Here is a 14,998-nt window from a genome sequence, read left to right on the forward strand (position 1 = left end):
TCCGTAATGTATTGCCTCGTCTGAATGTAATTTGTGGTCGATCTGTGATGTAGTCAGTCAATGCTTTCTCAGATTTCAATAGACTCCAATGTTTAGTCAAACTTCTTCGTAAATCCGAATGGAGTGAATTGAAGTCAGTGACCATTCTTATGCATTCCTTTCTATTAGTGACCGACTTGTCTGTAATGGTCAGAGTGTGTGCTCTTTTGACTCTCTTGACTCTTTTTTCAGCTTTCTCAATTGTGCTGGTTGCATATCCTCTTGTGTGAAATCTTTCCTTCATGCTTGTCAAACATCTCCCGAACTCACAGTCCTCACTACAGTTCCTTCTTGCCCTAATGAATTCGCCAAAAGGTATGGCGTTAATCTGATGTGGGATAGTGGCAAGAAGAAAAAAGAGTCAAGAGAGTCAAAAGAGCACACACTCTGACCATTACAGACAAGTCGGTCACTAATAGAAAGGAATGCATAAGAATGGTCACTGACTTCAATTCACTCCATTCGGATTTACGAAGAAGTTTGACTAAACATTGGAGTCTATTGAAATCTGAGAAAGCATTGACTGACTACATCACAGATCGACCACAAATTACATTCAGACGAGGCAATACATTACGGAGCAAGTTGAGTCCCACAGTACCTAGAGACACAATGAGTGCTGACTGGTTGACACAACAAGGTCTGGGTTTTCACAAATGCGGATTCTGCAGTATGTGCAAATGGGCCAAACAAGGCACAACACGATTCATGGGTCCTGATGGGGTATCTTACACTATCAAAAGTAACATCAATTACACAACTAAATTCGTGATTTATATTATTGAATGTGAATGCGGAAAATACTATGTGGGGAGCACGATTAGACAGCTGAAAGAAAGAATGATGGAACATGTGAGAGCCATTGTGAATGGTGACCCCAAGTATCCAGTAGCATTACACGTAGCTTCCTGTCAAAAAGACAAAAGAAACAAAAGTGTGCAATTCTTTGGGATTGAAACTGTACCTTTAGCAGTAAGGGGCGGCAATCGGGAATTGAGACTGAGACGTACTGAAGCAACCTGGATTATGCGCTTAAAATCTGTAGAACTAGGATTAAATTACGATCATGAAATGCAGTATTTCTTAGGAGATTGAATTAAATTATTACTGTATTACGATTACATGTGACTGTTATGCTAGCCACAAATTGTTGCAGAACTGTGCTTATGATTGCGAGGACCTTTTTTTAACATTTGTTTAACATTTAATCTTTCCTGGAATCTTGGAGAACTCTCCTGCACTCGATGATATTGTTGAAAGTAATATTGTTGAGTTTGATATAAGAAATGAGTAACGACAATATAGACAACATATTTGTAGAGTAATGGAGAATAAGAAATGAATTTCAAGTCACGGTATGATTGGGCTATTCACTATTAGGTTAATCATATTCATCCACGGTGCACACGACTCCTCTGAGCAGTAATGTAAGATTATAGGGTCACTTTTCACTTTTTCGCACGTAAGAAATTTTGTCAACACCTAAATTTCCCAATGAACCATGTCCACTAGTATATGGTATAAATGTAACAAAACTTACGGATCACCTTGAGCGTTCACGCTTTTGGAATATATCAAATAAATTCCATGGAATGGATAATATACAAATCTCTATCAAAGAGTATGTTTCACTTGCGGTACAATCATCATATTGTGGTTATACTAACCACCTTTCCGGAATTGTCACGTTATAATGTAAAACTTGCAAAACGGGCAACTCAACATGGACGAACTCGCCATGTACACACTCGCTCTAGTCAATATTACGCATTACGTCCAGACGCATATACGTCAGCGAGGACGCAGTCACATGTCCAACCAGGAACAGGGCTCGGGGAGGAAACCCGCCGGACACGTTTGGAAAGCCGCACACGGGTAAGAGCTTTACGCGACCGCTAGCACTAACGAAATAGGAAGAGTTGGTATGATGATTCCGTCCACGGAATCGGCCATACCTCTAAATACCCATTGATTGATTCTTTTTCCAGCCTGGTGTCCGTTTAACAGGAACCGCAACCGGTATCCTCTTGCAGGACGTAGATAGGTAAGAATAAACAAACGGTCTGCCCAGGCATGAGCTTATCAACTGGAAACTGTATATGTAAATGTTTTTACTGGAGCTTAATTTCTCTTAACAGCACACGTTTCGAGAGCAGAATTTTACTCATCTATGTGAAATATATCGGGTGTCCTCCGAGCCCCATTTAGACTACATGATACCCACAAATATGTAAGTGGATAGATAGGACATAGATTAAATGCGTTCAATGTGCCGAATCACTTGTGTTTAATAAATAGGAAGAACTTTATTCACATGTGTTGTATGGGAAATCTCTTTGGTGTTTTCATACAGATGTAAAACAAGTTGGATTAATTACCAAGATATTTAGATTTGTTTTGGATAATACAGTAGTGCATCGTGGTGATGACATAATACCACATATTTATGTGACACATATCATTTTATCTTGTCACAGAAACAAATTATATAACCATTGCTGCATAGACTCATACCGAGTACCATTGGTCAAGGGCCCGGCTGGGTCGGAATTATCACCAGCTGAGCGGTGAGCCTGCACTTTATATTTCGCAGACAGTCTTACCTTGGTGATCTCTTGCCCTATTGTCACTAAAAAGACTGCTAGTGACGAGATTCCTTCGGTTTTCTCTTTTCTTTTTTATCCAAATATGCAGACCTTTCGACATTTGACACGGCCATCTAGGTATGTTTTTCGGATGAGCACATATTTTCACTGCGTCACAACAAATAGCATGAAGGATGAATGAGCCGCACACGGATAGTACACTTCCGCTGCGACGTAAAACACTTTTATAATTGTTTGCCGCTTCGGGCACAATTTTTGTCCCTCCACAAAGCCATCACAACTCACCACACACAAGCACGTCTATATAGAATATCGGTACTGGACACCAATCTTCGACACGGATGTGTTATGGTGGCACAAAAACAAATCTGAGGTGAAACACTGTATGTTCACTGCAGTAGGAAGCAAAGAATGTTTTTGTAAAGACCATATACTATGGTCATGTATGTAAAATGTATTTATACAAAACACATGCTCGATGCCACTCATTTGTTTGTTTCAGCCCTGAGGAATCGCGAAGGCGATGAAACACGTGTCGGCTGGCTGTATTCCACATTAAAGACTCCAAGATTGACTCATCTGCTGGAGTTTTGTCACTTCTGTCTTTTGGTTGTTTTGAATTATTGTGAATTTGTTACTGTACATTCTTACACCCAATTTGGAGTGCATCGGCAATCCGTGTATCAGACAGTAGTAGTTTTTCTACTCAAAGGAGTGGTTCAGGTTTGCCCACTCGCCGATTAGCACCCAAGATATTAATTGTTTCAAATTTGTATGCGTATGAACTGGCAGTGCACCCACCTAAACTGATCTAAAAACCTTCTGTTTTTTCAATTGCTTGTTTATTTGAATTGGCACGTAGAGCCTACAGGGCACAGCGGGAACTGTAACTGGGCAAAATCCAGTGCTCTTAGCCGACACCATAGGCAAATTGGGAAGGGTACACGCGCCACAGTTTGCCTACGCCATATATCTAGTGCGCAGTCATCCAAAAGGTCGGCACTGCCTGGGGCTAGGACTTCTTTGGAATGGTGAATAAATATGAGTCAATGGAAACATTGTGATATTTTTCACATACATAGCGGCAGAATCTCAAGTAGCTCTTGCAAATAATCCATAGTTCACTCGTTACTGTTTTTTCCCTTTTATTCTGTTCTGTTTCACCAAATACCAAAAAGTCACAAGTATCTAGATTGCCTATTCCAAGCTAACAAAAGTCGAAATTATCTGTTTAAATACCGCCAGAAAAACTTAGTTTATGGCTGTTTCTGAAGGTTTTCGTTGCTCCCACGTTAGTCTGCGATGGTGGTTCTGGGGAATAAAGTATTCACTCCAGGAATATGTATTTAATGGCATGGTCACAGGTTGAACCCCTTGGACTCCGCTCAGCCTTTAGGAGGGGTGTGGCATAAGAAACAAAGCAGCTGACTGTGGTCCTGGAGACCTCGCTTCGACCCTGGTCTTAGGCCATTAGGAAAGTATCATGGGGTTATTAAATATTTGCCAGGCCAGGCAGGTGCTTCTTCAGCCCGCCTTGCTTGAATCCAGTGGCAAAGTGAGCAACGGACTCACGTCTGAGCATACCCTGCCACACCAATGGTGGCCAAAAGCGGTACAAAAGGGGGTGGGGACGGACGGAGCATCTGAATCAATCAAACACTCACACCCAGTCAAAAGATCTGGGTTTAATCCATCACCGTTCTATAGCCCACTCTGCCACCCCAGTTCAGACATGGCTATATGCAAATCAGTCTGACCCTTTGCCTCATGGGAACAGTCCAGCCCAAACTGCCAAGCTATGTCTTCCCTGGACCGGAAACAAGCTTCTGGGGACCGGTTTCTGGCATTCCAGCCGTCTTCAGCCCGGCTTGCTTGAATCCAGTGGCAAAGTGAGCAAGGGACTCACGTCTGAGCATACCCTGCCACACTTATGGGGTTATACCACCAGTAAGCAACTGCGATCTGAAGAAAGCAGCTTTATAAAATGCTTACTTTGTTTAACTGGCTCTGCTTCTAATGGTATTGTCCATCAAGAGTTTGGCTTCCAATATTTATAGGATCTGCTTTTGGTCAGACCTTTGCTCCTTCGGTCTCCTATCTGGTCAAAAGCGGAGACCAGTTTTACTAAATCGATTATTACAGACTGCCTACATTTGGATAATGCATCGTGCATTTTGTGTGGTGTATGCAAATTCTTCCTTTAGCATTTTATTTAACTTGTCAGTGTGGGATGACCCCCTTAAGGTCTTGTCCCGTTCCAAGAAACTGATACATTTGACCTTCTTTAAACACACAGTGGAATGCCGAAGGGGTTCCGAAATGATGAAATCAAACGTTGGAATGTATGTGTCTCTTTCCTTGGAGGAAGGTTTCCAAAACTATTTAAGCCTATTGACTAATAATCAACACCTATATGTTTTGAACAGGTTTAGGCATGGTACTGCGCACCATCTTGTAGCGTTCCTACAATGAAGTTGTGTCCACTTGAGTCGTTTCCCAGCCCATGTGATGATGTGCGTAAGCAGAGCAAGAAGCACTTTGTACTATTCTGTAGTTCAAGTTTATTTCACGTTTATTTGGACCGTTGGTCCACAAACAATACATATCGATAAAAAGTTCATCCAAAAAGTTAAATAAAACATTTCATTACACACAGACACCCTAAAAACATATTTTAAAAATGCTAATTATTAAAACTCGTTTAAAAGGTATAAAACTGCCTTCACTTTTTGCATATATTTCCCCATTGCCACAGCAATATTTAAGTGGGACATTTCTGTCATCAGTGTCACAGCCTGGGTCCTAGTTTTAATCTCATATTTCATAAGGATTGGTTTTAAAAATTTGATACGCAAGTCCAAAAACTTCAGACAATCAAATAAGATATGCAGCATATCACATTTGGACCCTAAAGAGCAAGTACAGCTTCCCTCCTCATTGATCATGGCCCGCTTTACCGAGTTGTTCATATAACAAGGGTTAACCCCAATTCTAGCCCTCAGAACCTCATTTCGTAATTGACGGTCCGGTAACTTATCTATGTAGGGGAAGCAATAAACATTATTCCATGCATCAATCATAAAACTGGTCGAGGTTTTACTTGCAAGATAGATTTTGTCCTGTGCATGCGATATTTCCTTTCCCGTTGACCTGAGTAACTTTTTATCAATATTAGCCACGGAGACAGTAGGGCACACATTAACTCTCATCTTCAAGCATAGCTTTGTTACTTTCCCCCTGGTCTCTCTTGCCCATTTTAGTTCGCTGTCCTGTATTTCATTTTTGCCCCATTGAGATATTTTGGTAATTGCGCCTATTTATAGGCGTTGCCAAAAGCGCAAAAGGGCCATACCAACTTGTATACCCCATGAAGTCAGGCCTAGTTCCAGTCTTACTGCCTGAACCATTGCTGACCGAGGGAGCGTAAATAACTTTTTTAGGTTTTTGCCTTCTTCCACATCCCAGTTTTCCTTACCACTTAGGAACAACAATTCAGCACCATACAAGTATTGTGGGGGTACAATAGCGGCATAGGCTTTTAGTACTGGTTTGTCGGTCATAGCACCATAGGCTTTGTTAAACAATTTCAGACCGCTAATCGATGCAGAGGTTCTTACTTTAGATGCCTCTAAGTGGGTATTCCATTTCAAATTCTGCTGGAACCATAACCCCAAGTATCTATACTCTGATACTGATTGCACTTTTTCTGACCCAATCCACCATGAGAACTCAGTTTTCCTCCGGCCAAAGCTCAATGTTTTGGTCTTGTCCATATTTATCACAAGTTTTTTTCTTAAGCAGTAGTCATTGAAAGCATTTAATTTTCTTTGCAAGCCAACCTCGGTCTGGTCCATAATCACCAGATCGTCGGCGTAGAGTAGGCATGCTATCTGCTTGCCATTTAGTTTCGGGCTTGCCCCAGTTGTGTTCCCCAACATTGATGGTAGGTCTGCTAGGAACAAGGAGAACAATAGGGGAGCTAATACACATCCCTGACGCAGACCATTTCCAATTTCTATTTTCCCTGATAGACTACCATCTATGTCTAAAATTATCTGTGCCCAGTTTTTAGTGTGGAGCATTTGAAGCAGCCGCAGTATATCATTAGGAATTCCCTGACTAATCAGGGCCTCCCACAGCAGCTCCCGGTCCACTAGATCAAAGGCTGCACGGAAGTCAACGAAACAACAGAACAACCTACCCCGCGATTCCATTGACTTCCGTGCTATGGCCCAAAGAACAAAACAATGGTCGATAGTAGAGTGGCCGGCTTTAAACCCACCCTGTTCCGGGGGGATGGTTTGGTTTTCCTCTGCCCAATCTTTTAATAAATTTAAAATTACTTTTGCAAAGACTTTTTCCTCTATATCGAGGAGGTTTATAAGCCTATAATTTTTCGGTATTGTGTGGCTACCCTTTTTATGAATAGGCCTAATAATTGCACCCTTCCAACTTTCTGGTATGATTCCCGTATCCAGGATTACCAGGAACATCTTTGCAAAGAACTCTGCCCACCATTCAGGCCTCGTTTTAATTATCACTGCTGGGAGGTTATCTGGTCCTGCGGCACGTGTAAGGTTCAAACTAGCTATAATCTCCGTTATATACCTTGGGGTAAAATGGTCCTTTATCTCATCCCTCATCCGTGGCCAACCTAAGGTTCCCGGTATTGGTTGTGTCGGCCATCTTCCATAGATTTCTTCCAGATAGCCTACCCAATCATCTTCCGGGACCTTACAAGCGAGGGAACCGGCTTTACCGCCCAAACTCTCTTGGACTAATTTCCAGAACCCTCTCACATCCTTGGATTCAATCACCTCCAACATATTTGCCCAACATTTCTCTTCATACCTTCTTTTTTTATTCCGTATTAATGTTTTATACTTTAACCTTAGTTGCTGAAGTGTCTGATATAGGTCCACTTTAAACATGGCCCTTACTCTTCTCTCCTTCTGTCTTATCAGGGCCTTAGCTATCCTGCATTCTTCGTCAAACCAGGGTTTCCTATTTTTATTAACTACATAGCTGCTCAGTCCTGACTTTTTTACCTTGAATTCCTTCTTGAGAGAATCTGCCAGCTTACCTATGGTCAATTCAAACCACGGGATTCCTGCATTAGACTGAATTTCTTCAGTTGGGATTGATTGTTGAATTAGCCCAAGCTTTTCTATCTGTTCGTCTGATATACAGGTTGTTAATCGTTTGGGGTAATCCACATGGACCTGTAGAACTCTCTCTCTACGTTTACATTTCGGGATGCGTATTTCTAACTTCAAAGGGAAATGGTCACTACCTGTCGTTTTCGCCACCTCAAAATTTCTTATTTGATTAAAGCACCAGGCCTGACAGAACATATAGTCTATTGGGCAAGGTTGCTGGCCCCTCACAAAAGTCTTTCCCGCGGGCTGGTCTTGCTGAAATCTACCATTTGCACATACCATGCCCAAGGACCCCATTAGCTGACTAAATGACTCATCCTGCTGTGAGAGCTCCCCCCTTGGAAAGAGTGCCACTTCAATGTTATATGCTTCTAGCAATTCTTTGTGCCAACTATCTACCTTTTTGGGGTCCAATCTATGGTTAAAATCACCTACTACTAGTACTAAATCCTTCAGATGCTTGGCACTAGTTGACTCCAGATCTTCTTTCAGTTTACCCAAATTCTCCTTATATTCGTGGGCCTTTCCCTTCTGTATATACACATTTATAATGCATATTCCCTCATATCTAGGATCTGCCTTCTGCAATAATATTCTGCAACCTAGTGCCCAATCACTAAGTAGTTTTAACCTTTCAACCCTCCTGACTATCTGTGTGGAGATTAGCGTTAATTGACCCCCTGATGGCCTCCCCAAATTATTTTTCTTTGCTGCTTTAGAGTGTTGGGCAAATCCTTCCATAACCAAGGAATTTAGGGTATCGTCACACAGCCATGTCTCCTGAAGGCACACAATGTCATTACTCTTTATAATTTTATCGAACTCGATCTGTGCCGATATTTTCTTGTAGCCATTTATATTCCATGATAGAATTGAAAGGCTGTGTGACGACCCATTCTCCTAATCGATTTCGCTTAGAAATCCCTCCTCCTCGTACTCCCTAGATTCTAGGGGTGCTAGGACTTCATATCTATTTCTAGCATATATACCTTCCCCATACCCTGCAGCTTCACAGTCAGTTACAGTGATTGCAATATTCTCCTTATTATTCCAGTTCGAATTAATTAATCTTATCTGCCGTAACCCTAGACCAGCATGGTTTGTCAGGAAGTACTGTCCCTGAATTTCCTCCTTCCTTATCAGTCTGATCCCCTCCTTTTGTAACTCATTTTTCGCTTTTTCCACCGCTTCTTTCACCCAAGCAGAATGAAAGAGGACTTTAGTCGCCTCTTCTCCTGTGCTGCTTGCAACAAAACCTTCTTCTTTGAGGTCCGATGTACCAATACTCCTAAGACTTGCACATTTACCCATTGTGTATAAAAGCTGAGATCGATTTAATGGATGTAGTTTCCTAGCTTTTTTCCCCCCTTTACCACCATTTTCGGGTTTTAGGAAAATCCATAGATCGTTAGAGCCTGTTTGCCTGACCCCGTGGTTAACCCCCTTTGAGGTAGCTTCCCTTTTCATAGACATTTGGTTCCTCTTGTTGTCATCAATCGCGGCCCTGCTGCACCTTGGCGTTTCTTGAGATCCTGAGGGCTTCCTTTTCATACTTTCCTCCTCTATAACCTCTAACTCCCTTGTTATAGGAGCCACCCCACTTTTATTAGGCTTTGATTTTACTGAACTGTTCCATTGTTCTTTCTGTTCCATTTGTGGCTTTACATTATTCACCTTTGATCTCTGAATTTTTACCCCCTTGTTACCTCCTACTTCCTTCGTTTCTCCTTTCCCTCTACTCAAGATCCTTGTAGGATTTTTTTCTAGGCAACTTTTTATACGAGTAGCCTCCCTTCTCGGGAATCTACCCGTATGATATCTCATTTCCCCCCATTTTTTTACAATCATTGGCTGCCTGGATATATATACTGATGGTTCCTCTTTCATTAAGTTTGGGGCCCCTGGCACATCTTCCTCCGCCTTATTACTGCCGTCCCCCACCTGGCTTCCATTTATTGGCCTAGCCAGGGCTGGCATTAAACCTCTAATTTGGGTCAGCTCACCCAAGATTGCTTTAGACTGGTCCCCCTGAATTTTTAAAAGATCGTTATTTACAATGGAAACCTCTAGCAAGCCTTGCAGGGTTTTTTGGAGGATCCACATAACCTCAAGCATAGAGGTGCTTGAGGCTCCTGTAACCTCAAGCCCATGCAGTGGTGATTGCAAATGTTCCTTTCCTAGATGTTCATTTCCTAGATCCAGGGAGCAGTTCACATGTACATTCACGTCCACCTTTTCCTTAGGTTGCTTCATAGTTCCATTTAGAACATTTGCGCTTAGACCATTAGCATGTATGGATACGTCATCTCCTTCGTCCTCTAAATCCCCTTCAAGTGATTGCTGGAATAATCTAGGTGAAGAAGACAAGCGTGGGCTCAGCAGTACTCCTGATAAATTAAGGGTGGACTGATTCAGGGAGGCTAAGACATCGTCGCTCCTGGCCTCAGAGTTTATGTCTATATCTATGACAGTATTTCGCTCTTTACTGATTACATCCTTCCCCTTAAAGTGATTTTCCAGAAAGACTTACTATTCTGTAGTTTCTATTCAAGTTTTAGGCTCCACTACCTTAAACCTATTTTTGTTGTTTAGAATATTAGAAATTACAAAGTGGCCTTACATTTTTTGCTAGCTTTAAATGATCATTTTACCGTTTTTTTTATAAATGTTGCTCTATTTATTTTGAAGGCCATCAATTTATGTGAAAGTATTATGTATTCGTTTTAACCGCCGTTGGAAATTGGTAAATGTATGTGCAATGTTGGATTATTGAACATATGAAGTACCTAGAATTATGCACTTTAGCCTACTTTGTTATATGGAAATGTTTTAACGTTTTTACTATTCATGTTTTATGAACTTTTACTTGTCGAATAACGTTTTTGAATGAGTAATGAGCCGTATTCCAACTACTGTCCTTTCTAATTCACGTTGAAAGGTTTTCAGTTCAAGAGGTTCTGTCACTCTTTTTCTCTGTCAAATCAAGTAGGATAGATTCCCAGTCGTCAGTGTTTGTGTCCCCTCCCCCTCGTTCTGGAAGGCGAAGCGCTCATGGATAGAGGAGTATGCCTCTGGGGATTGTTTTTGTGCAGGAAGGCGCACCTTCTTGCACAAAGACAATCCTGCATGCAACGCAGGCACCCTTGCACCATGGTGCAAGGGTGCCTGCAATGGTGCTAGGCAGCCCATTGTGCACCAGCGTGTAGAGAAAGAGCAGGGATGAGCCGTATTGTAATACATGCTGCCAGGGGCGGCTCAAGGCTCATGGAGTCCCTGGGCAGGGAGCGTAGGTTGGGGGCCCCCGAGGAACAGGGCGGGGGTCCCTGGAGGAACGCAGGCGTGGAGGCCAGCGAAGTGTGTGTGTGGGGGGGGGGGGGGTCAGGGTGTTTGGAAGTGGAACAGAGCAGGAGGCCGCCAAATCCCTGCCCGGGGCCGCCACGTAAATATGAATCCATCCTCAGAGGATTATTATATTAAGGATACATATTGGCTTGGCGGCCCCTGGGGATGGTGGCCCTGTGCAGGTGCACAATTTGCACATGCCTAAGGCCGCCCCTGATGCTGCACATTCCTGCCCTTTCCCTGTAATGCAGCGCAGCAAGGTGACTTGCTGCGCTGCATTACTTTTACATATATAGACCCTCAAATTGGTAAATCTGCATCATAGTTGCTGTCTTTTAGGGGCATGTTTAACCTGCTTCCACGCTTCGCAATGCAGCAAGCCACCTTCCTGCGATGCACTGCCTGAAAGTGAAAAGGCAGGAATGAGCCACATTTAACATCATAAAGCTCATTCCTGTCCTTTCTTTGTGCTGGTGTACTTCAGGCTGCCTAGCACCAACACAGGCACCCTAGCACCACAGTGCAATGGTGCCTGTGTTACAAGAAGTATTGTTCTTATGCACAAAAACAATAACTTGAGTTTCCTCTTTCTATGTGTGCTGCAATCTGCAGCACGCATAGAAAGAGTAAATGACGAGGAGGAAAAAAGATTTCTCTCCTCGTTACCCCATCCTCTGGGTGGCATAGTGCTTTCACACAATACCAGTTTTATAAACCTTTGTAAATCTCAAATTGCATGAAATCCATAGGTAGATGCATGGTAAAGCCCATGTTCCACTCCTGTAATCCCTCTCAAGATGAAAGGTAACATAATGCAGCACAAGCAGCTAGCTGCATTACGTTATATTTTTTGTACAAAGCTACGCAAGGCTCAAATCGCCCCTTGAGTACTTTGTAAAAATCCACTAGCATTTTGAGTCATGGATGTGCCACAAAAGTGGTGCAACAATGACGCAAAATGTAGATAGATCTGGCCCTTCGGTCCTGGTAGTAGGCTCAGGAAATAAGACTTAGGTGTGCATGTGGTATGAGTTTTGCAGCTAAGGTCTTTCTTAAAGTTTTGTGAGCAGGGTACTCCGACAAATTCGTGGCAGAGTACCCTATCCACCACACTCGCGATATGTCCGCTCTCTTCAATGTTGAGCAGCCTGGGGTCTTCCACCTGTGGAGCATCTTCTGGTGCAGTTATTTCCAACAGGCAGACAGATATCTTTAGATATGGTGGGCATTCATCAACCAGGGTAATGCCCAGGGCCGGACTGGGAACCAAAACCGGCCCTGGCAAAGTGCTTGGCCGGCCCTGCAGGGGGTTAGGGGTTCGGCAGAGCTGTTTGACACAGCCGATTTTGTTACAGTAGACGATATTGCACCTGTGCTGCAAATACGGCCCTGTAACAAAATCAGCCCCCAGGGGCACAAAACCAGCCCCCAACCCTGGCGGCCCACCAGGGAAAAACCCGATGCCCGCTCCAGCCAGTCCGGCCCTGGTTATGCCCTCCACCCTTGGAACAACAGCAGGCTGCCTCCCAATCCCTAAATAAGGCTGCAGGTGTGTAATTGTTTGCAAATATATATATGCAAATAAATGGGCAGGATCACAGCATTGATAAATAACATACTCCACAGGCATTGCACGGCATGTCCCCATGGTACTTTCTGTGTGGTGCTAGGTATGTTTGATGTAGCCTGCAGTACTGTTTTAGTTTTATTCTGGTATTTACAGAGATCCTAGCTGGGAATTCTACAGCTCACATCCCACTGAATGTAAGAGGTGTGTACTAAGTGTACTTGTGGTTCGCTTGTGTAGCATTCCCTTTAACATGGGCACTTAAAAGTAGCAGGCGACAGATTTTTCTTTTTGAATAAAAAGATGTTGCGAGTTACATATATTAGTGTACTGAGGTGTGTATGTATTGGTATATCATCCGCCCTGGTCTCTGAATAGTGCCACCCAGAAGAATGATTGCATGGACATTGTGAGTTTTTTCTCTTCTTTTCTGTTTAAGCAACAGCTTTATCATATTTGAATCAAGGTGTGACTTTAATCCGCAATTGCAAGTGCCTGTCAACATATTCTCTAGCTAGCATTCTAAGTTGTATTGCTGCGTCTTTTTCCTTAATTTATGCAAACTAAAATGGTCCAAGACTTGCTCCTGATAGAAACAGTGGGGCATTTGTACAAGCTCCAATCGCCATCACAACGTCACTTTCAGTGACGTAATAGTGGTGATAGGGGCCTCGCCTTATTTACAAGGCAGAGTTAAGCCACTTAACGTGGCTTCCTCGCTCCCTTGTATATAAGCCCCCCTTTGTGCTATGCTTAGTGTGAAAGGGGTGGGCAGTGGGTGTTCCACTGGAACACCCATTGATTTTGACACTGCCCCCCTATTTCTATAGGCAGCGTAAATAGAGACAGTGCCAAAATTAAGACCAGCACACATGGAAAAAGCCAAAAGCCTTGGATTGTTTTTGAGTAGGAAGGTGACCCTTCCTGCACATAAACAATCCTTAAAAGAAAGACAGGTTGTAACTTCCATGTGTGCTGCAATAAGCAGCACCCATGGAAGTCACAAAATGGCATTCCATGGTTGCTTATGTGCAGACAGTGACACCTTCCTACACATAAACAATCTTCGCCTGCACTCAGACACCCTGCGTTGGCACTACACTGCTAAGTGTAGTGCCAGCACAGGGGGAAATGCAAGACTTCACCATATCCTTGTAAACATGGTGCAGCCTTGCATTTCTGAAGTAGCAGAGTGAGGCGTTAAACCATGATGGCTAACGCCTCACTCTGCCACTTCCTTCTACATATGCCCCACTGCCTGAAGCATTTTCTTTCTTCTTTGACATAGTTTATGCAATGTGGGAAGCAACGGACATATCAATGCCTAAAACGTGCGTTATAAAGAAAGAACAGGGTGCACTGTAAACACAATTGAAAAATGTGCAGCAACATAATCTGCTGCTGAAACTGGTGCAAACCTACATTTGTGCATAAACGGCATAATAAATAAGTATGTTCCCCTTTTTAGAGGACCGTTTTACCCATAGCACTCTGAACAGCGCACACACATCACGGTAGCCAGAAGGTAGATGCAGTCTTGACTTTCCCACTGGTGTTCCCCAATAGCTGCTCAACGGTATATGTAGAGATATCTGGCACAGAACCGGGTTGCAAATCCCAGCCATGGCATGCCGATGTAAGGCAGTGAACCCTGCAGGTCCCCAGAGGCATGGAATGGAACGGAAGCATGTGTCAGATCAAATGATCATACCATGTTTTGCATGTAGGAGGAACTAAACTGAGTCAAGTATTCAGCATTATAGAAAGAACCAAGCTGTCCCTTCAGGAATTCCAAAATCCAAACAGCACACATTGCTTATATGCATGGAGGACGTTATATCACAATTCCATGGGATTTGACTGCTGGACGTTGTTGTTCTTCTTTTATCAGTTTAAGAGGTAAAATGTACTTTTATGGTTGTAACAAACCAAATAAAGTTTTGTTTGACTGACTGACTGCTGGAGGATATTTTAGGCTGAACTTAAGTTTTAAGAGATTGATCAACACACACCGATATCATTGTATTCAGGTGTGCACACTAAACTCAGATCACCCCTCTTCTTTATGCTCTAACTGGCAGCCTAGATTCGTTAGGTAATCTGTATTGGTGAGGATGGTGAGATTGGGGGATTGGTATTACTGGGGCATGCCTTGCTCAAAGAAATCTCCCTTTTAAAATACACAGTTGATAGAGCACCCTGTGACACATAGTGGCTTTGTCAAAGTTCCTGCATGTGCTCCCCAGCAATACTGTTTGTGGTTGAGATGTGCACAGTGTATACCC

The sequence above is a fragment of the Lissotriton vulgaris genome, chromosome 5, assembly GCF_964263255.1.
Source record: "Lissotriton vulgaris chromosome 5, aLisVul1.2, whole genome shotgun sequence".
NCBI classification, from domain to species: Eukaryota; Metazoa; Chordata; class Amphibia; order Caudata; family Salamandridae; genus Lissotriton; species Lissotriton vulgaris.